This window comes from Balaenoptera physalus, assembly GCF_965194825.1.
Source record: "Balaenoptera physalus genome assembly, chromosome: 3".
Classification (NCBI taxonomy): Eukaryota; Metazoa; Chordata; class Mammalia; order Artiodactyla; family Balaenopteridae; genus Balaenoptera; species Balaenoptera physalus.
Genome location: NC_138890.1, coordinates 87,663,202 through 87,685,803, shown reverse-complemented (window position 1 = coordinate 87,685,803; position 22,602 = coordinate 87,663,202). Strand labels below are relative to the sequence as shown.

General features: G+C 39.8%; 1 pseudogene across 1 annotated transcript in view; it reads left to right on the top strand.

The window, feature by feature from the left end:
• The window catches only part of LOC309657844 (transcription initiation factor TFIID subunit 12 pseudogene), a 45,968-nt pseudogene that overhangs the window by 5,417 nt on the left and 17,949 nt on the right, over nt 1-22,602 (top strand). Inside the window, exon 1 of the transcript in view lies at nt 1-22,602. This exon is cut by the window's left edge and continues 5,417 nt beyond it; it is cut by the window's right edge and continues 17,949 nt beyond it. The product of the transcript in view is annotated as a transcription initiation factor TFIID subunit 12 pseudogene (transcript).

Genomic DNA, 22,602 nt, shown 5'->3' with positions numbered 1-22,602 from the left:
ATTCCAATTTCAGTCTTTTTGATTTAAAAACTCTTCCCATTACCCATGGCACTCTTGTAGGAGCAAATTTGGAGGAAATACTGAAAAGTGAAGTTACCTGCTGTGACTCTCAAATTAGTTATCTGCCCAGTGGGTCACATGTTCTCTTGGAGACCAAAAATGGAAAGACGGTGCCAGCTGAAACTGATAGAAACTGACAGAAGCATAGCCTGTTGCTGATTTGTTTTCCCATTTGTTCCTAGAGAGTCGATTTAATGGCTACACAAGCACAACCCAAATGCAAAGAACTGTGTAGGGTCACTCAAAATGAATAGCACTGTTTGTTCTGACTGGAGATAAGCAAAATAAAGTTGGCAAGTGTCTCTGCTCCTCTTCTTTGCTTCTCAAAGTCATCAACCCAAAGTCATTGAAGCCTCAGTGAATTTCACCACTACCTTCCAAGGGGACTGCTATTTGCAGAAGATGATGACACTGAAGCATCTCTTGAATGACCTTGAATAATTTTCTGAGGTTTGGCTGAGTCAGTAATTCCACATTTAAATCTCTGAGTATATATCCTTTAGATGATTTAGTGAGCGTGTGTGTGTCTAAGTAGTATTAACAAACATAGACATGTGCCATATAACAAGAGCTAACGTTCGCTAAATACTGAATGCCTTGGGACGTATCTATGATACTAAATCTAATCTTGATATTAAATCTATAAAGACATTATCACCCCATTTCATAAATGAAGAAACTGAGTCTCATTCCTTAAACCTAATACAGTATTTCGGTCGACTGTTCTGTCTCAGACACTGAATACATTGTCTGATACAAACACAGATACACTCATGTAAACACAACTTTTGATAATGTCAGGTGGGGTCAGAAATCTGAATTTATGTTTCAGACTTTCGTTAGAATCGCCTGTAGAATAAGCAGTAGTACTATATAATAAAAATAATTTCTATTTCTTCAATTAATTTTAATTTAACTAGTTTGTCTGAGTCCATAGTGGATTGGCCAAAAAATGTCATTGTCAAATGACAGTGATTCATTTGACATAGAAAAGTTGAAAAAGAGATGAATTATTTTACTAAAAAAATAACCTCTTCATGACAAGTCATTTTTTAAAGGGCAAGAAGAATGAGGGACATTTTTGCCCTGTCATCTCTATGGTCACCACTAAAATGTAATGGTGCCTATGTGACAGTTATAGTGAGCTAATGTTGTACTGCAGATGATATGACAGAACCCATAATTACATTTTCCCTTTATTTCTTTAGAAAGGGAAATGTGGACAAGTTTTGTGTGTGAAATCAGGTAACAGAGTGAAACCTTGTCCCAAAGATCTGAGCACAGAGAGAAAGTATTTGACATTGAGTGTCGGAAAGAAAGTTTAATTTTCACATATACCAGGGGCACAGCTGAGGGGAAAAATCCTGAGCAAGATAGGAAAGAAGGTACAGTTTAGTCTATAACGGACAAGCGAATGTGGTCATTTAATTTGCTCATGTCTTCAAAGAGACAAACTGCCTGATTACACAAGCACATACCATATCTTCCTTTACTCATTTGGTTAGCTGTGGATAGAAGTCTGTTTCCAGTGCAAGCCCTTTATTCTCTGGGCTCAAGTGAACAGGGGCTGGAGTGACAAACCCAAAGGCATGAAGAGGTAAGATAGGAGGCAGTGTGAGAATAACTCGGGGAAGCTGGGAATAAATTCCTTGAGCAACCAGTTGGGCCTCGTCCACCTCGCTTTTCTGGCTCCTGTGGTCTTTCTGAATAGAGAAGGTCAGTACCCAGCCCATGGGCTATACAGTAGTTAGCTAGTGACCCTGCTGGTTAACCTACTTTTAGTGGGTAGATACTGTCTATAGAAGGGTTAATTTGACTATTGTTTCTTGATGTGAATGTTAAAACAACACAACAGCAAAAATACCCTGCCCAAGTAACACCTGATTCTGTTGCAGGTATATCTCTGTTTTTCAAAAGAATCAATATTTGATTCCTACAGAGTTGAACATATGAAAAAGGAAAAGAGAAAAACATAGACTTGGTTCTTGGGAATAAATCATAATTGCTGCTGCCACATTTGGAATGCCAGGCACAGTACCTGCAATATCTTGTTAATTTTTACAACATTCTCATGAGACAGACATTGTCATATAATGTCACCTGGTGGTTAAGTATAACATTGAGTCCGCCGTGCAGTGTCCCTTGGCAAGTGACAACTTTTCTAAACCTCAGTTTCCTCATCTATAAAATGGGGATGACAGGAGCTGCCTTGTAAGGATAGCCTGTGAATTGCTTAGCACAATGCCTGGCACATTGGAAACTGTTCAGTGCAAGTTTTTATTAGAAGTTCAGAAAGTTTAAGCAATTTAGTCAAGGTCACAAAGTTAGTGTGTGGCAGAGGAGAGATTCACATCCAATTTTGGTTGGCTCAAAAACTTTTTTTTTTTTTTTTTGCTGTACCACAGATCATATGTTTTTTCTTTGTCTTTAAAAATAAGACTGTTTCTTCTGAAAACCAAATCCCACATGCAGAGTCATGTTGGAGATAGAGAGATGCTTTCATAGGTCCAGAATTCCATATCTAGATTAGATATCAGAGGATGTATTTGACCCCAGTACCAACCAAGAAAGAAAGGAAAGAAGGAAAGAAGGAGGGAAGTCCCTGCCTTTAAGAGTTCAAATTTAACAAACAAATCCTATCCTAGGGTACAAGGACTCATTAGAAATGGTTTAAAAAGAATAACCCAGAGCAGAGTCCTCTAAGCCAGGCATAATCCTTAGTATTAGTCTCGACTCTTACAGTTGCAACTGACAGAAATCCACTTCTAACTACCTTGGGCAAAAAAGGGGAGTTTGTTGGAAGGTTCTTGGAGTAGATAATGTGCTCACATGTGGAGTTGAGAGGGGGCAGTGATACTTCTGTGCTTCAGCAACAGCTGGAACTGGGTAATCACATGATATCAGAACGCCTTTGGGTCATTTCACATCCCGCCTTTAATCTGTATTTTGGCTTTATTATTATTTTTAAGTACAGACTTGCAGGGGACATGGCTGCTAAAAGTTTCCAAGTTTCAAGCCTTGCAGCTCTCAGCTTTCATCGCCACAGAGTCTAAATAACTTCCTCAGTTGCTGTTTTAAATCCCAAGGAAGAGCTCTGGCTTACCACACTGAGGCCCAGGGGTCAAGGGCTAAGGGAACATGACAAGAGCCTTAAGAACCACTTAAAATTGGAGGAGGAGCAATTCTCTAAAAAGGGAGGGTTTATAGAGACGCTACTCTCCAGCTACATCAGGAAGCTGGAAAACTGGAGGCCATTTGTTTTCAAAACAGGCTCACTGAAGTATAAACTTATGATTTGTAAGGCTTAAATATGGGCAAATATGTTTACAATATGTGTGGGGGGAACTCTTAGGAAAACTTAAAACATCTTACTATTCTTGAGCAGATTTTCCTAAAATGCATGACAATCAGACTATCTGAGCTCATCTCATTTTGCAATCTCTTATTCTTCTAAATGGTTAGTGGAATTCTACAGGAAACAAGGATGTTTGGGGAGATGGGGCTTTATCTTTTAAGGTTAATGGTAAAAAGCACAGATAAATTCTTTTAAAAGATGCTACTGAGATTTCAAATCCCAAGCTGGATCAATTCATTAACATAGGTCTTTAAGTTTTTCTATTTATTTGAAAGCACTCGCATATAATCCTTGATTTTCTCTTTTCTTTTTGTTTAATTCCTATCACTAATCACCTCCATTATGGAGGCACAAACTGATATCTTCCAAAACCTCATTTTACTCTATATCTATTACATTTTTAGAAATTAGCTTTCTCTTAATGAAAGAAATGGAGCTCTAATGTGGTTCCTCTCTTTTTCATCTTCCTCTTAAATGTGGATATTTCCTAAAAATAAAAAGTGTCTGTCTTCATCCTTTTCCCTGCTCCTTTGGTAAGTGTATTCACTCCCATATTTCCAACTATTACCTGTGTATTGGATGTATATAGACCAAGTCTATAACTCTAACCCCACCTTTCCCCCTTGTCTTTCATATCATTTCCTATCAACGTCTACAGTAAACCTCTCAACATCTACAACTCAACATGTGCAAGATAGAACTCATTACCCCTCCTTTAAAACATATTTCTTCCCAGGACTTCCTTAAGGTAATAACTCTGCTAATTTCTCAGTCACTGAAGCTTGAATCAGATTTTCAGTGATTCCTCCATCACCCTACCAACCCTGGTCAGTATCCAACTCTTAGTAGTTCTGCTTTCTCTTCTCCCAGTTCTCAGAACCCCTACCTGGGTTCAGATCCTTATCTTCTCTTGCCTAGGCTTTAAAATAAACAACAAAAACCCCCCACCTTTTTATTTGAAAAAAGTTATGTAAATAATACAGAAAGTTCTTATCCCTTCACTCAGCTTCCCTAACATTGACATCTTGCCTAACCATGACACATTTATCAAAATTAACATCAGTACAACATTATTAACTGAACTGTAGTCTTTATTTGAATTTCACCAGTTTTCCCATGAATGTCCTTGATCTGTTCCAGGATCCACATTGCATTTAGTTGTCATGAATCCCTGATTCTCAATAATCTGTGACACTTCCTGAATCTTGCCTTATCTTTTATGACCTTGACACTTTTGAAGAGTATAAGCCAATTATTTTGTAGACTGTCTCTTCATTTGGGTTTAATCTCACTTTTTTCATGATTACATTGAGGGTATCCATTGTAGTCTGGCCTGTGCTTTTTTGCCCTTTACTTACCCTTTAACTGACTTCTTTGCTTCTGGCCTCTTTCCAGCTCCTCTGTCACATTGCATATGAAGTTATACATTTGAAGTATAGGTTTATCCACGTCTCTATTCCCACACACAAAAAACTTCTAGGGATACCCTAGAAGTCCACCTTTCTTTGCCTGACATTCAAGGCCGTGCATACTCTTATCCCAAACGACATTTCCAGACTACTCTTGGCTCTTACTGAACTGGTGATCCTGCCGGCAGATTGATTTGACTTTTCCATTCTCTGCGCTGGGCTCTGTGGCTCCAAGTCTCTTCCTCCTCATGCCTACCCTATATGACATATTTTTATTATTATCTTCATTTTACAGACAAGGAAACCAGAGTTCAGAGAGATTACTAAGCTTGCCCAAGGTTAACAACCAGACTCGATATTTAAACTCAGATTGTTTTCCCTCCAGAAGTCAAGGGATTTAGCCTCTACACTATACTGCAAGCTCCTTTATTAAAAGTTTGGGTCTTATGCATATTGAATTTTCTCACTGAATCCAGTACAGTGTCTTATACATAGTATGGCTCCAGTATATGTTAGCTGAATGGATGGATCTGTAAATATTCAATTTGAGGGTAAAATTATATAATAGTGATGGCAAAGGGTGGAGAGAATCAGAAGTTGCTTACATCAGCATTATACTCTGACGACAATTTATTGTAATGTGTATTACACAGCAGTTATATTACTGTGTATTATACAACTCCAAAGAGGGTATATACCTGGCTCTTTCTCTAGTCAACTTTGGAATTCAAATTATTTACAAAAGCCCATGTGTTTACTTACTCTACCTTTGAACCAAATCACACTCACTCCCAACACAGTCTTTGGTGTATGACAGGCAGCCTGATAACTAACAACAAAGCTGCCATGTTGGTAAGTGTGAGAGGAAAGGGAGAACTGAGCTTTCAGAGAAACAGAAAAATCTCTAACCTCTCTGTGTAGACAGGGAACGAGGGAGCTGCTAGAGAGAGAGGGCTTGAAGGGAGGAGATTTTGATACCCATCCAGGGAGGTGACCCTCTGGCCTTCCCCTTGTATGCTGGCTTGTGTTGAAATGTTTCTGGGTTACTGGCCTTAGGCCTGCAGGGACTGTAAACACAGCACATATGTGCGACCCCTCAGCAGCTGGAGGGCACTAATGTTTTCCCCAACAATTTTGATCTGTGTTTTAATTTTCCTTCAGAGAACACATAATATATTTTTGGAGCTGGTTACTTCTCAAAACCTCTGGGTGCTATTGAAAAAGTGGTATTTAAGTACTCTGCCTCTGCTTTTAAAAGTGCAGTGCATTCTCATTTACAAACTCCTTTAGGTATCAAAGACTTAGGGCATTATAAACTCTGCTCTCTCTATGGCACATTTAAGGACTACTTTGTCCCCCCAGATCAACAGAGTGTTGACATTGGGTGAGAGAATGGGTTGTAAAATACATTTTACATCTCTTCAGTAAGTCACTTATTTGCTTTTGTTTTATTTTTTTCCCCAAGGAGAAACATGTTTGGGAGTCTTTGGCAATGACATTTTTAGTTGACCAAAATCAAATTTTCAAAAGCTACTCCTTTCCAATGGGGGGAAAGAAAAAGGTCATAAATCCCTATTTAAGTGAGATTTGGCTTTGCACTTGAGGGAGAATAATACTTTTCTTTTTTACTTCCTCATCTTGAATTTTAGAAGCATGGTCTGTTTTTATTGATAAAATGGGCAAGGTATGTTCATATTCAGTCTAAATATCTTCAAACTCTTTGCTTACAAAGGTGAACTGCAATTGATGGCTCATTTGTTGGGGCTACCTTACCCCAAGAATTGTGAAACAAGGATAAACGTGCATCACATTATGTCTCTTGGCAATTTCACATTAAACTAGGTCGAATACCCTTCAATAATCCTTTACTGATTCATCCTCATAAAAACTTGTCAATGTTAACATCTTCTCTTTATCCCATGGCTGCTTTGGGGATCTGTGTCGTCATCTCCTCTTCACTACACTCTGTCATAGCCTCCCATTTGGTTTTTCTGCTTCTATCCTAACTTGTTCTCAAATTCTTTTCCCATACCCCAGCCTCATCATCATAACAAAATGCAATTCTAATCCACGTCACACCACTGCTTAAAACCCTCTAAGGGGTTCCATTGTTCTAAGGATAAAGGCCACAGGTTTTTTTTTTTTCCTCCAGTGTTAATGAGGTATGATTGAAAAATAAATGTTACATATATTTAAGGTGTTCAATGTGATGTTTAATATATGTATACATTGTGAAATGATTCCCCCAATCAAGCTAATTAACCTATCCTATTTACCTTCTTTTTTTGTGGTGAGAACACCTAAGATCTACTCTCTTAGCAAATTTCAAGTGTACAGTACATTATAAACTGTGGTCTCCATGCTGTACATTAGATCTCCAGAACTTATTCATCTTATAACTGAAAGTTTGTACCCTTTGACCAATATCCTCCCATTTCCTCCAGTCTCCAGCCCCTGGTGATCACTGTTGTATATTTCTATGAGTTTGGCTTTTTTAGATTTCACACGCAGATGAGATCATACAGTATTTGTCTTTCTTTGTCTGGTTTATTTCACTTAGCATAATGTCCTCTAGCTTAGTTCATGTTGTTGCAAGTGGCAGGATTTTCTTCTTTTTATGTCTGAATTGTTGCACTGTATATGTATACCATATTTTTCTTTATCCACCGATGGACATTTAAGTTGTTTCCATATCTTGGCTATTTTGAATAATACTGCAAGAACATGGGAGTACAGATATTTCTTCAAGATACTTATTTCATTTTCTTTGGATATATACACAGAAGTAAGATTGCTGAATCATATGGTAGTTATATTCTTAATTTTTTGAGGAAGCTCTGTTTTTTTCATAGTCGCTATACCAATTTACAGTCTCACCAACAGAGTTACAGTTTTTCCACATCCTGACCAACACTTGCTAATTTTTGACCTTTTGATAATAGCCATCCTAACAGGTATAAGGAGATATCTCATTGTGGTTTTGATTTCCATTTCCCTGATTATCAGTGATGTTGAGCACCTTTTCATCTTGGACATTTGTATGCCTTCTTTTATTTATTTATTTATTCATTCATTCATTTATTCATTTTTTAAATTGAAGTGTAGTTGATTTACCATGTCGTGTTAGTTTCAGATGTGCAGCAAAGTGGTTCAGTCATATATATACACTCTTTTTCAGATTCTTTTCCATTACAGATTATTACAAAACATTGAATATAGTTCCCTGTGCTATACACTAGGTCCTTGTTGTTTATCTATCTTATATACAGTAGTGTGTATCTGTTAATCCCAAACTCGTAATTTATCCCTCCCTTCTCCACCCCCTCTTCCCCTTTGGTAAGCATAAGTTTACTTTCTGTGTCTGTGAGTCTATTTCTGTTTTGTAAATAAGTTCCTTTGTGACATTTTTTTAGATTCCACGTTGTATGCCTTCTTTGGAAAAATGTCTATTCAATTTCTTTGCCCATTTTAAAATCAGGTTATTTGTCGTTTTTGTTCTTGAGTTGTATGAGTTTCTTATATATTTTGGATATTAGCCTTCTACTGAATATATGGTTTGCAAATATTTTCTCCCATTCCATAGGTTGCCTTTTCATTTTGTTGATGGTTTCCTTTGCTGTGCAGAAACTTTTTAGTGTGATGTAGTCTCACTTGTTTATTTTTGCTTTTGTTACCTGTACTTTCAGTGTCATAGCCAAAAAGTCATTGCCAAGACATATGTCAGGAAGATTTTCCTCTATGTTTTCTTCTAGGAGTTTTTCAGTTTTAATTCTTCCATTTAAGTTTTTAATTCATTTTGAATTAATTTTTGTGTATGTTGTATGATAAGAGTTCAATTTCATTCTTTTGCATGTGGATATTCAGGTTTCCCAACACCATTTACTGAAGAGACTATCCTTTTCCCACTGACACAAATAAATGGAATGATATCCCATGTTCATGGCTTGGAAGAATTAATATTATTAAAATGTCCATAGGACCCAAAACTACCTGCAGATTCAATGCAATTCCTATTAAAATTCCAGTGACATTTTTCACAGAAGTAGAAAAATAATCCTAAAATGTGAATGGGGATGGAATACTCTAAATAGTGGGGAATAACATGAACAAAGAGGTGGAGGTAGAAAATTATATGTAGTCAGTTTGGTTAAATTATAAAGCACAGGTTATTAAACTCAGCTGCATGTGGAATTATAAGAATTTTTTGAAAATACTGCTTGTAATGTCGCACCCCTGAGATTCTGATGAACTTGTTCTGAAGCACAGCCTGGGCATCAGGATTTTCCCAAGTTCCCCAGATAAATCTAATGTGCAACCAAGGTAGAAAACCACCATTCTAGAGTGTATAAAACTAAGTGAAAAAAATTTAGAATGTAGATTGAGATCACAGCTGGAAGAAATTACATAGAAGACTCTGAAGACTGGGCTTTGTTTTATAGATGGGAGGATTCATTAAATTTTTTTTTTTTACCAAGTGGGCAGTAGAACATGGTGGTTGAAAGTGGTGACTGTGGAGTCGGGCTGCTTGGGTTTCAATCCTGTCTCTGCCACTTGCTAATTGTGTCCTCTTGGGCTTCTGATTCTGCCTCAAGGGCAAGATTTCTTCACTACCTAAATCAAAACTTTACCAATAAATGTTGCCCTTCATATACAGAGGTGACCCTCCTGAGCCTTTATCCATGGAGCCTGAACTCTGAGTTTGTTTTCTCAGCACTACAATTCCTAAATTTGCTCTGTTCTAGCCTACATCACTTGCCCAGTATCCTTATGACCATCATGCATTGGTATGAGATGTTTAGCTGGGCTTCGAGTTGTCAAGGGTAACTCTGTCATGGTACAGATATCTAAGCTGCATAGAGGAGAGTACAGCTAAACTGATGCACTAACCACCTAAGCTAATCACTATAGCTATGTTACCCTGTGTTACAGAAGGACAGTGGCAATATTTGCCCAATAAAGCATGAACATATCCATTACTCAATATAAGAGCCAAAATTATTATATGGTATTCTAGGAATAAGTGTTTAAACCAGAATTCTTAGAATCAAGTGGAAGAGATCATAATATATATAAAACAAAGAAAAACATATGATGCATATACTCAAACGGCATGCAGAGAGATTCTAATAATATTGGCCATAGTTGTTAAGAAAATGAGAAAGGACAGGGGTTGGTATAAATGAAGTTTCTCAAAGACAGTACAACCTGAAGGCCCTGTGAGAGGATAAAACTTATTCAAATAAAAGGGGATAAGAAGAATCAATATATTTTACTGTGGCAATAATTGTCTTGTTTTTCTTCTTATGTGCTTCCTTAAAAGGATCCACCCATTATAAAAGAATGCACTTCACTGCACACACCCCGCCAACAGGGACAGGACAGAATGCAAATATTTTCCCTCACCTCAGGGGAGTATTTGAAAACACTCTCTTGGAAAGGAAACCAACTTATTTGGTTGCTAATTATTTTGGCTCTGGTTTTAATGAGCCATCCACTGTAAAAGATAAAGAGGATAGTAAGACTTTTTCTCTGTTTTTTCGGTAAAGTGATTTAAAGGCTATGGACAAGTATCATGTAGTAGTTAAGATCATGGACGCTGGTGCCAGACTATTTGTGTTTGTATCCCTGGTATTAGGTGTGTGACCTTGGGCAAATTGCTTAAACTTATCCTCTCTGTGCTCAGGAGGCCTCATCCATGAAATGAGAATAATAATAGTACCTATCTCAAATGGTTGTAATGAGGATTAAAACAGTGGTTATTATTATTGTTGTTATTTTTATTTATTGTCATTATGGGCCTGGAATCCTGGGAAGGGATGGGAAGTAGACGGTATAGACAGATGGGACCACAGAGTCTTCAAAATGATTCCAGGGTAATTGCCTAGGAAACTGTGTGTGTGTGTGTGTGTGTGTCTGTCTGTCTGTCTGTCTGTCTGTCTGTCTGTCTGTCTGTCTGTTGGGGAAAGAGAGCCCGGGAATGAGACAAAGTGCCTGGACAGTGTCTGTTGAGCACACTAGAGAAGGACTCTGTGGAGAACATTGTTTTGGTACCAAACAATCAGATTTCTCCCCAGCAGCCAGCTGCCTTGTCTGTGTCTAATGAAGAATCTACTTTGCGTACACCCAGGATCCAGGCAGTTGATTCTGCAAACCACTGAGAAGAGGAATAGTACACATCTGCTGTTTTTATATGTGTTTTCTTTATCAATTGGTAGTCTAACAGAAGTATGGGCCATTAATGCCACAGGAATTTGGTTTATCTCCATCAAATTTACCTAGTGTGGACAACTATGAAGTCTGCAAACAACACACAAAAAACCTCAGAACACCTGTCTCCAAAAGGGGGCCATGGGCACCAACGAATTGATGTTGGGGGAATTCCTCTAAACCTGTATGTCTAGGGTACCTGATTCAGACAAGTCTGGGGCCCCCGATCTGTAATACTATTTAGTAACATCTCTTGTTACAAATGGCTGAGTCTTGTAATGATAGAAGGACCCCTTTTTAAAGAACTGCTTGTTCTGTGGAAGGAACTCCTCAGACACGTGCTCTGGGGCAGTGCCGCACAGTGTGGTCCTTGGACCACGGCATCAGTGCCACCTGGAAGCTCATAAGACAGGCAGAATCTCAGGTTTCCTTCCAGACCTACTGAATCAGGATCTCCCTTTACAAGGTCCCAGGAGACTCAGGTGTGCATTAGAGTTTGAACAGCTCTGTTCCCATGGACTCAAATGGGTCACACACCTTTTCTGGCTGCCTGGAGTTGCAAAGCACTGTGAAAGACTCAGGTTGATCATTTCCCAAAGTTCAAGGAAAAGCATCCCCAGAAAGCACAGATAATGCTAATAAGCATAGCAATTACAAGTAAACCCTCTTCTTTGAATTAGCAATTGAAGCAATATACAAAGAAACATGTGCAGTTCTTCATCTTGAGACTTTTTAACCCTCAAAGGTCTTGAAAGGAGAGATGCCTCTGGAATGCAGCATTACACTTAGATCCTTCAGATATTTAGATCAAAGCCCATCAAAGTGTTTGTGGGCTCAAAGGCAAAAAGACATCAGTTCTGAAATACAAGAGTTGTGCTGAGGCAGTTTTTGTACTTTTGTGCGTCCTTTTGAGGAAGAGTTCTTCTTGAGCCTTTGAACCCTAGAGACCTGCCAGTTTGAGTGGAAGAGGTGCCATTTTCCTTTAAGCTGCAGGTTGCCTTCTGTTCAGATCCTCAAGCATCAAGGTCAGGTCCTGTTCAGAATAACTGAATGTTAATTGACTTGCTGGGAATTTACGTGCATTATCTTGTTTACACCAATGTTCTGCTGGCAGTTTGTAAATCATTCTCTCCGGCGGGCTCTGACATGGATTTGAAGTTTGTTTCTGTTTTATAGGAGTTGGGTTAATCTCTAGCTATGCTAGAGGGTTAGAGAAATTAGATAGAATTGGGGGGGGGGGAACCTCTCCCCCCCCACACTCCTGTATCATGAATGATTATCACAATTGCCAGGGATTGTGGAGACTGCATTTACCTCCAGGTAAGAAACAGACTGGCTATATAATTAGGCTAGCACTTTCTGGGGAGGTTTTTTTGTTCTTTACCTTTGCCAAATGTATAGAGGCTACTGCTTGCTTGAGCATCCCCTTGGCAACTAACCAACACACACACACACATACACACTTAGGGGCACAGACTGGCTGGCACACTCATAAAGACCATGCAAGGTGACCTCAGTGATTTGTATGGCTACCCCTTGCCATGGTCCATTTCTCAATGCATTGGGCAGTCTTCCAAACACACAGCAGCTCTCTATGCAGTAATCACTTGACATCATTGAAACCCCAAGCAGAAGATATACAGTTCCTGTACATCTTGCTCTGTTTTTGGTCTGTATTAACTGTAATCCCACTGTTGCTTATTTTTCTTGCCACTGATTGGCTACGTAACTTTGGGCAAGTCACTGTGCTTCAAGTTCCTTGTCTATACAATTAAGTGGCTGTACCTTTTAGCTATAGCCTGGGTTTCACGCTTTTTCCTTTGGTTCTAGGAAGTAAAACTGTTGCCAGCTCCCAGGCTGTTCATCAGGGACCTGAAGCCTGGAGCTGCAATGCTATAGTGAAAACTGTAGTGGCCTCAGAGGGTTTGTTTGGAATTCCAGATCTGCCTTTAACTTAACATGCATTTTATCTTTGGCAAATCTCTTGGATTTTCAGTTTCCACATCTGAAAAATGGAGATGAATATCCTGTCTTGCTAACCCTGCAGGGCTGTGATGAGAATGTATTGCACTCAGAAAAGTGCTAATCAGTACAGAGGCTGATACATTACCAGGTTTTTCTGATCTGTCCTTTTAGTCAGGGAGGTGGCATCAAGCTGGTCACAGTCCCTGAGCATCCGCAGTTAGCCACAGCTGCATTGCAGAATCCTATAGAGATACGATTCCCAGGCTACCCTCAATACCACCCAAGCAGAGTTTCTAGGGGAAAGGATCAGGCATATGAAATGGACATGAAGGCTGATTTGAGAACTAGTGATCTGAAGACAAGGAAATCCTGCCACTCTCTTGATCTGAAATCCTAATATTCATTGTGTATAACAGGATGTCTCTTCTCACATCTGATGCCTGAGGTGTGGTGCCGACAAGGATAGAGTGTGTAAGGGGCTGTCCTGCTGTCACCTTCTTATTAAGCTTGACAGATATACCTTCTAGTCTTGAATCTTGGTTTCCTTCCCCATATATTAAGTGGAAATCATCTCTGACACAACTGTTGGAAATGAACTTCCCAAAAACTACATATCTTTTGGGAAAGTGTTCAACTTGAACTGTATTTACCCTCTCTAAGCCCTCTTTAAAGCACTAACTAGGGCACAGTGGAACTTCATCTGTTGTCATTTGGAGCACTCCAGTATTAGGAGATGATAGAAAAAGGAGGAGAGGAAATAGAGAGGAGCCACAAAAATCCGTTTCTACTTAGACCATTTTGTTACCTGCTAGAGTCTGTTTGGAACTGACAGCAGTTAGTTAAGTTCTGTGCCTGAGGAACAGCTTTGGAATGAGAACCTGGAGCCTAAGCAAATGGATTCACAAGCCACAAAGGCTTAGTCCTTCATTTCACTCTTCTGATCTAGTTCCATATGTCTGGGAGTGAACTCAGGCTAGATGTTTCAGAGCCACAGTCCCAGGCTGGCACCATTAAGAACCTCAGAGGAGGTGGAGGGATGGGGAGAAAAAAATACCACTATCCAGGGGCTTCCCTGGTGGCGCAGTGGTTGGAAGTCCACCTGCCAATGCAGGGGACACGGGTTCGAGCCCTGGTCCAGGAAGATCCCACATGCCACAGAGCAACTGGACCCGTGCACTGCAACTGCTGAGCCTGTGCTCTAGAGCCCACATGCCACAACTACTGAGCCCACGTGCCACAACTACTGAAGCCCACGCACCTGGATGCTGTGCTCCGTCACGAGAGAAGCCACAGTAGTGAGAGGCCTGCGCACTGCAACGAAGAGTAGCCCCCGCTCGCGGCATGTTCACTTTGAGCAAAAGAACAACAGATCCTTCTGCAAGAGAAAGAAAAAAAGCCCTCTTTCTTTAATCTAGCAGAAAAGAAGACATTACCTCAGTGCGTGCTCCTACTAGTATAAATAGCAGTATTAGGGAAAAAGCTTGTTTCTCCATGACTGAAAACCATTTAGGACACAGAACCTGGACTCCATCTCTTCTCTATTTCCCTGGTTACTTTAACACTGTGAGCTTTGGACTCCAGGGAGAAAGTCTAAAAATACTATAGCCTATTTGTTCAAAAGGTAACAAAGATGGAAGGGCCCTGCTTTTGCCTAAAGGGAAAAAAGGAATATAAAATCTTAATGTTTTCATTTTTGAACTCTAAACCAAAGTCAAACCTTGGAATAGTCTTTATTTTTCTTTTTAATAGGCAATGTGAAGACATGGTAACACAAATTCAAATGGCACAACAGGAAATATATTGAAAAGTTATTCTCCCTTCCAACCCTGCCCACCAGCACTCCAGTTCCCCTTCCCTGAGTCTATCTCTGATGGCAGTTTCTTGTGGATCCTTTCAGAGATGATATTCTCTGCATATCGAAGTGTGTGTGTGTGTGTGTGTGTGTTGATGTATTTATGCATGGGCACCTTCACAGAGCTCTGACTTCCTTCTTTTAACATGAATAGTTGCTTCCTATTCACACTCTCCTGCCCCTTGCTTTTCTTCACTTAAAAAGATGTCTTACTCGGGGAGGGCCGAACAGTCGGACTGGCTGCTAAGATGAGCGCTTCACTGGGGCAGTCTCCGCATATCATGGGGACATAGACGCTGCTGCCTTTGATTGGGCTTGGTCCTCACAGCTCCAAAAAGAAACAAGATCTCGATAAGCTCTATGAGCTGTAGTCCAAAGCGCATTAGATTATGAACCAGTTTGGCCCCTCAGCCCCAATCAACCGGTCCAATCTCTCATCAATAAAACCGGATCCCGCTAGCACCCCTCCACAAGGCTCCATGGCCAGTAGCACTACAGTGGTAAAGATCCCAGGCGCTACTGGGACGGGAGGGTGTCTCAGCCCTGAAAATGATCAGGTATTGACCAAGAAGAAATCACAAGACTTAGTAAGAGAAGTGGATCCTAATGAGCAACGGGATGAAGATGTGGAGGAGATGCTACTGCAGATTGCTGATGATTTTATCGCGAGCGTGGCGACAGCAGCCTACCAGCTTGCTCGGCATCGCAAGTCCAGCACCCTGGAGGTGAAAGATGTCCAGCTGCATCTAGAACGCCAGTGGAACATGTGGATCCCAGGGTTTGGCTCTGAAGAAATCCGACCCTACAAAAAAGCTTGCACCACAGAAGCTCACAAACAGAGAATGGCATTGATCCGGAAAACAACCAAGAAATAACACACGGAAAGGTCAGGGAATGGACAACAATGTATTTGGAGATACTTGAGCTGAGACCTCAGCTATCTCATCCTTGGATTTTTCTTTTTTAATGCTTTACAGAGAAGCATATATTTTTATTAGCAGTGCGGCAATATCTATAATGACTGACAGGATCTGCCAAAAGAATAAAGCCCCCTACCCCAGAAAAAAAAAAAAAAAGATGTCTTAGAGACAATTTCATATTAGGACATAGAGACCAGTCTTCTTCATTTTAATATCTCTATAGAAGTGCACGGAGGTATGTATCATAATTTACTTAACCAGCTTCCTATTGGTGGGAACTTAGGCTCTTTTGATTCACTTGCTCCTACAATGTTGGAATGAATATTCTACATATACCTTATGGTGTAAAATATTTTTGAATCTTAAACTGCCATGATATAAATTGCTTCTCACATCTCTCCTCTTCAGTGGTTGCAAGTTTCTCCCAGGCTCAGCAGAAAACTTTAGCAGACTTAATTATATTTTATTTTTAAAATATTAACTATATGTCAGAGTACAGTGCTGATTTCTGGATGTGGGATTTCTCTCTGGTTTAGTTTAGCTGTTACCAACCTAGCCAGGGAAGACAAAAGTTTGATCTGTGTTTCCACATGGCCACTAGATCAGTCACTGAGCGAATGTGACCCTTTCTGCTACAGTGGTAAGGTCACAAAAGTCACCTTAACAACCTGAGGAAATCAATTCCAACAATATCTAGGAACCACCTCTGACTCAGGGCTTTCTGGATGCATAGAATTTCTGCCTCTGCATTGATAAGATCATAATATGTATGTACCAGAACTCAGGGTTCCCTAGGGCTCTAGTTTTCAACTCTGAATAAATAGAAACTGGAACACATTTGAAATGAGATTGAAGGCTCTGGGAATATTGGAGGTTGTACTTTTATTTCTTAAATAGCAAACACGTTTTGGGGATGGATAAATAGGGATCTAGCTACATAGGGATGGTGAGGTAATCCTTCCATCCATCAGGTGCAGGGCCATGCAAAGATACCAAGGTTGTCTTTAAAAGCTGGAAGCTTCCTACCTGAGGGCATAATTGCTACAGAAGATTTGTTGTTTGATCGATAAAGGAAAAGGAAAGAGATATTGGGGAGGGGAGCAGGCAATACTGAGGTAATGAAAAGAGTACACATTAAGAGTTAGAAGACTTGTACTTTAGTTCAAGCCCTGCATGATTTTAATTAGGACCCAAGTCAGAAAGCCCAAGTCAAACTTAAGTAAAAAAGGAAAAGTATTTGTTCTACAGGATTGTCTTGATGCAGGGATTTAAGAAGCATCAGCGCACCCAATCTCTCTTCAAGCTTTTGTCTGCTCTGTGTTGACTTTATTCTCACACTCCAAATGGTGACACATTGGCTGCCAACAGCTCCTGTCCTGAATATTCCCAGGCTCAAGACTCGCAGATAGAAAATCACCTTTTCCCTTAAGAGTTCAAGTAAAAGTTCTGTAAGGGCGAGGATCTAAAATCAGAGTGCTCTTACCAAATAAACTGGGAAATAAGTACTTGGTGCCCCCAGATTCAAAATGTCTGCAACAGGCTCTCACTAGGCATCTGGCTTTGGCTCACCTAATTTCTTATTGTCTGACTTTTCCTGTTCGTCAGATATGGTTAAACTTGATAATCTTTGTGATCTCTTCCAGTTCTAAACGAATTTTCTTTCTTTCTTGCATCCTTTGTTTTTTTCACATTAATTAAGCATTTAACCTAAACAGGTATTTTCCCAGTTGCTATCTTGACTTTTGGTATTTTAATAGGTATAAGAAACAGATATGTGTCTAAAAATAAGAATATAATATATGTAATCTAATAGAGGTAAGCATGAAGAGCAACTGGAACACAGGAGAGGGAGCAATTAATTCACTTGAGATCGTAACATCTGAATCTAGTTTGAAGCTTGACCAGACTTTGACAAATCTGTGGTGCGAACACTAGCAGGTAGGATACGTGCAGTAGAAGTATGAAGCTGGAATTACTTACAAGGAGAAAAGTACAGTAGCAAATTCACCCACACTTATATATTGACTTACTATGCCTTCTGGCAGTACCCAAAGAGGGTGAGGACAATATAGAGGCAGATCAGAAGGCGTTAACCAGATAGTTAAAGAGTGGACAAGCATGATTTCTGAGCAAGTATTGATATCATGGACTTGAGTTAGGAAATAAATGCTGAAGAATAATTAAATAATTTAAACAAGAGATTGGCAAGGAGCAAAACAAATCTAACTTAAGTAAGCCAAATTAAACCATACCACCACCATACCACCAGAAAACAGCATAGCGACTTGTGGCATATAACCCAATGAAGTTAGAAACCAGTTAACAATGGAGATTTGATTTTTCCCCTGAAATCTTGAAACATAGGAGTCTCCCTTGTGATGGATTGTGTGTTCATACATGAAGTCAGAGGAATGAATTAGAAGACCTCTTAAAGCCCTAAGGTCCTCACATTCTAACATTTTGCTTTGCCTCAGTGGTTGTTCTATGCAGTGACTTTACCCCAAATGAAAAATTGCTGCAGCCTAATAGTTGATGCCTATTAGAGACAAATGTGCTTGTCCAGGGAACTATTTTAAAGACTATAAAGGGAATGCCATTCTCTGAATTTGAAGGGGGGAAATAGCAACCAAAATTATCAGAAAAAAATTTGTATTCTCCTCAAGCATATTCTTCTTGAGAACAGCAGAAGGCCTCACAGAGATGATCACGATAAAGACAGGAACTGTTGGAGCAGGAGAGGGGTAATCAGGGATGAAAGACTGAGTTTTCCTACTCTACCTTACCTTCTAATTCAGTTCTTTTCTAAAGCAAATTCTTAAGAGACTAAAGGTATTCACTTTTTTAGGGAGAGTTAATTATAGTCTCATTTAGAAATAAGAGAGTACCTTACTTCACCCTTTAAAGTTCCTTCCAGGACTATTGTGATTCTACTAAAATGCTTTAGGCATTAAATAGAGTCAGAAAACTAAATATGCATTCTTGGTTCTAACACAAAAAGGAAAAAAAATGTTTCAAAGGCAAGAAAAAGAGAAAAAAAGAAAGTTTTTCCCATTCAATGTTTACTTTCATGGGAATGCAAATATTTAGCATTGTTGTGATTTTCACACTGAAGACGAATGTCAGTTTACTGCAAAGATGTGAATTAATTCTTGAACTAAAGTCTAATATGCAAAATAAAATTTCGAACACATATTAGGAAGAACATGCTGTGCAGGGCACTGTGGAGAATATGAAAGACATAGTCACCACCTCAGGGGGCTTCTAGACTAATGGGAGATAAGATTGTCAACTGAAAAGAAAACACACAACCTGAAAGCTGAGGATTATGTTTTTATTTTTTTATTGGAGTATAATTGCTTTGCAATGCTGTGTTAGTTTCTGCTGTACAGTGAAGTGAATCAACTATACATATACATATATCCCCTTCCTCTTGAACCTCCGCCCACACCATCTCAGCCATCTAGGTCTTCTCAGAGCACTGAGTTGAGCTCCTTATGCTATACAGCAGGTTCCCACCAGCTATTTATTTTACATATGGTAGTGTATATACGTCAAACCTAGTCTCCCAATTCATCCCACCCTCCCCTTCCCCACCGTGTCCACACGTCCGTTCTCTACGTCTGCCTTTCTATTCCTGCCCTGCAGATAGGTTCATCTGTACCATTTTCCCAGATTCCACATATATGTGTTAATGTATGATATTTGTTTTTCTCTTTCTGACTTACTTCACTCTGTATGACAGACTCTAGGTCCATCCACATCTCTACAAATGAGCCAGTTTCATTTCTTTTTATGGCTGAGTAATATTCCATTCAATATATGTACCACATCTTCTTTATCCATTCATCTGTTGATGGACATTTAGGTTGTTCCATGACCTGGCTATTGTAAATAGTGCTACAGTGAACATTGGGGTACATGTGTCCTTTTAAATTATGGTTTTCTCAGGGTATATGCCCACTAGTGGGGTTGCTGTGTCATACGGTAATTCTATTTTTAGTTTTTTAAGGAACCTCCATACTGTTCTCCACAGTGGCTGTATCGATTTACATTCCCATCAACAGTGCAGGAGGGTTCCCTTTTCTCCACACCCTCTCCAGCATTTATTGTTTGTAGGTTTTCTGATGATGCCCATTCTAACTGGTGTGAGGTGATACCCCATTGTAGTTTTGATTTGCATTTCTCTAATAATTAGTGCTGCTGAGCATCTTTTCATGTTTTATTTGGCAGACAAAACTGAGGACTTAAGCCCAGGACACAGCATCTCAGATAGCTCTGAGAGGCTGCTCAGAAGAGGTAAGGGAGGAGCCAGGATAAATAGGAGTTTTTGCAACAAAGACCAGGTAGTTGGAACTTCAAAAGATTACTGTTAATTATATACTCCAATACAGATGTTTAAAAAAATAAAGAAAACCAGATATCTCAAGTTAAGGAATTTAGTGCTTTTCTATCTATGGGAAGATGCAAGAGTCTGGGCTCACTGAAATCATTCCTTTGATATGCACCTGAGCTATCTGGGGCCAGTATTCTGTGCTTTCTCATCCTGAGTCTTCTCAGGATGCACTGTCATTAGGGGTGGCTGCAGCAGCTGACTGCTAGATGGTGGGCACCCTGTTTCTATCCTGAGTTCCTTTAGGGCTCACTGTTGGGGGTGGGTGTAATGTGATGGCTTGATGGTGGCAACATCCTTTCTTTACTGATATGGAAGGCAACATTTTTTTCATTGATAACACTTTGATATAGGCATAATATGCTAAGAGGTATCCAAAGAAAGAGAAATCTGTCAGGGAAAACTCTAAAGATGAAGTGAAGTTTGATATGGACCCTGAAACAAGTATAGATTTTCTAGCAAGAAAAGAATGGGAGGGTTTCAAGATGGAAGAAACAGCCTGAGCAAAGGGACAGAGATAGGAGAGCACAAGGGGCAACACGTATAACCGTTTAACTGGAAAAAATAAGTTCTACATGGGATAGGCATGCCTTACCATGGACTTCACTAATAGTGAGTGAGGTAGAGCAAAAAGCTATGTAGAAATTTCTGGTATATCTTTGGGAAAGAAGGAGACTGACCCCTTGGGAAGCATGGACAGACCTTTGTGCTGAGCCCTTCCTGCTAGACCATTATGCTGTATTTCATTAGAAAGGAAATGGGGCTGGAAGCACTATAAGGAGATAAGGGGGAGGGATAGAGAATGCTTCCTGGGACTGTCTGGGTTCTTATGTTTGAGGCCCTTTCTGATAATTGTTTAAATTTGGCCTTTTAAATCATTTTCTTCCCCCAGAACAAACTCGTAGTCATACTCCCAATATTAGCTCCCATTTCTCTCCTCTATGATAGAACAGTGTCCTTTGGTGAGTATAAGTTTTGCCAGGTGCTTTGACATGTGATCATTGATTCTCAAATCAACCTTACAAATTAAATATTACTATCTCTGATAGCCAAGCAGACTGGAGCTCACAGAATTTGAGCAACTATCCCCAAATAATATGGGTACTAAGGGTCAGAATCAGGACTCAAATTTGCCAACCATGTGAGTGAGCCATCTTTGAAGTGGGCACTACAGACCCAGTCAAACCTTCAGATGAATAGAGCCCTGGCTGACATTGACTGAAACCCCATGAGAGACCCCAAATAAGAAGCAAAGTTCTTACCAGATTCCTGACAAGAAGCAACAGTAAGAGATAATAAAATCACTATTTTTGTGTAAAGCCACATGATCTGTCCTAAGGATATCAGTCAGGCCCCTTTCCTCAACCACCCATTCTTGCCCAGTGGGCTCACACAGTGTCCATATTGTTAGGGTTAGAGGTTATCCTTAGACTCAGCAATATCGGTTTCCACTCACCAAGGTTGATTGGGCTGCAGCCACTGCTGAGTGTGTAGCCTGTCAACAGCAGACCAACACTGAGCCCCTTTTAGGGCACTGTTCTCCAGGAAAGCCAGTCAGCTGGTTGTACAGGACCATTTATATCATGGAAAGGGCAGTACGTTGTTCTCATTGGAATAGATACTTACTCTGGATACTGAGTTGCTTTCCCTGCCAGAACTACCATTGATAGCTTTAAGGCCTGTCTCATTCATGGTCGCGGTGCGTTAGTTTTCATGTTGCATAACAAATTACCACAAACTTCATGAATTAAAACAACACACATTTATTATCTCACAGTTTCCATGGGTCAAGATTGTAGGCCTTGCTTATGTTGGTTCTCTGCCATCTCAACAAGGCTGCAAAGTATTGTCAGGATGTGTTCTCATCTAGAGGCTCAGTTAGGGAAGAATCTGCTTCCAAACTTATTTGGCTTATTATTGGCTGTCATCTGGACAATGATCTCAGGTCCTAGAGGTCATATGAGGTTCCTTACTTTGTGACCCAATCTATGGGCAGTTCAACATTTGGCTACTTACTTTTCAAGGCCAGTAGAAGAATCTCTCCCCACCCCAGTCTGTTAAGATGAATATTATAAAATGAAAGATGATCCTGAGAGTAACATCCCATCACTTTCATCACATCTTGCAAAGGTAACATATTTATAGGTTCTGGGGATTAGGATGTGGACATGTTTGGGAGGCTATTATTCTGTCTACTACAGATGGCTCTAGGGCGTAGAAGCCTTTAATGCTGCTAAACATCTTACCATAAAGAGAACAGGCACCACAACAAAGATTATCTAGCACAAATGTCAATATTGTGGAGATTGAGAAGCCCTCAGCTGGTGATTTGTTATACAGCATTATGAAGGCATTAGCTAAATAATTCACTGATAATGATGATTCCCTAAAATTCTCCAAGTCTTACTACTGTTGCAGGAAAAGAAAAGAACTAAGAGTCATCA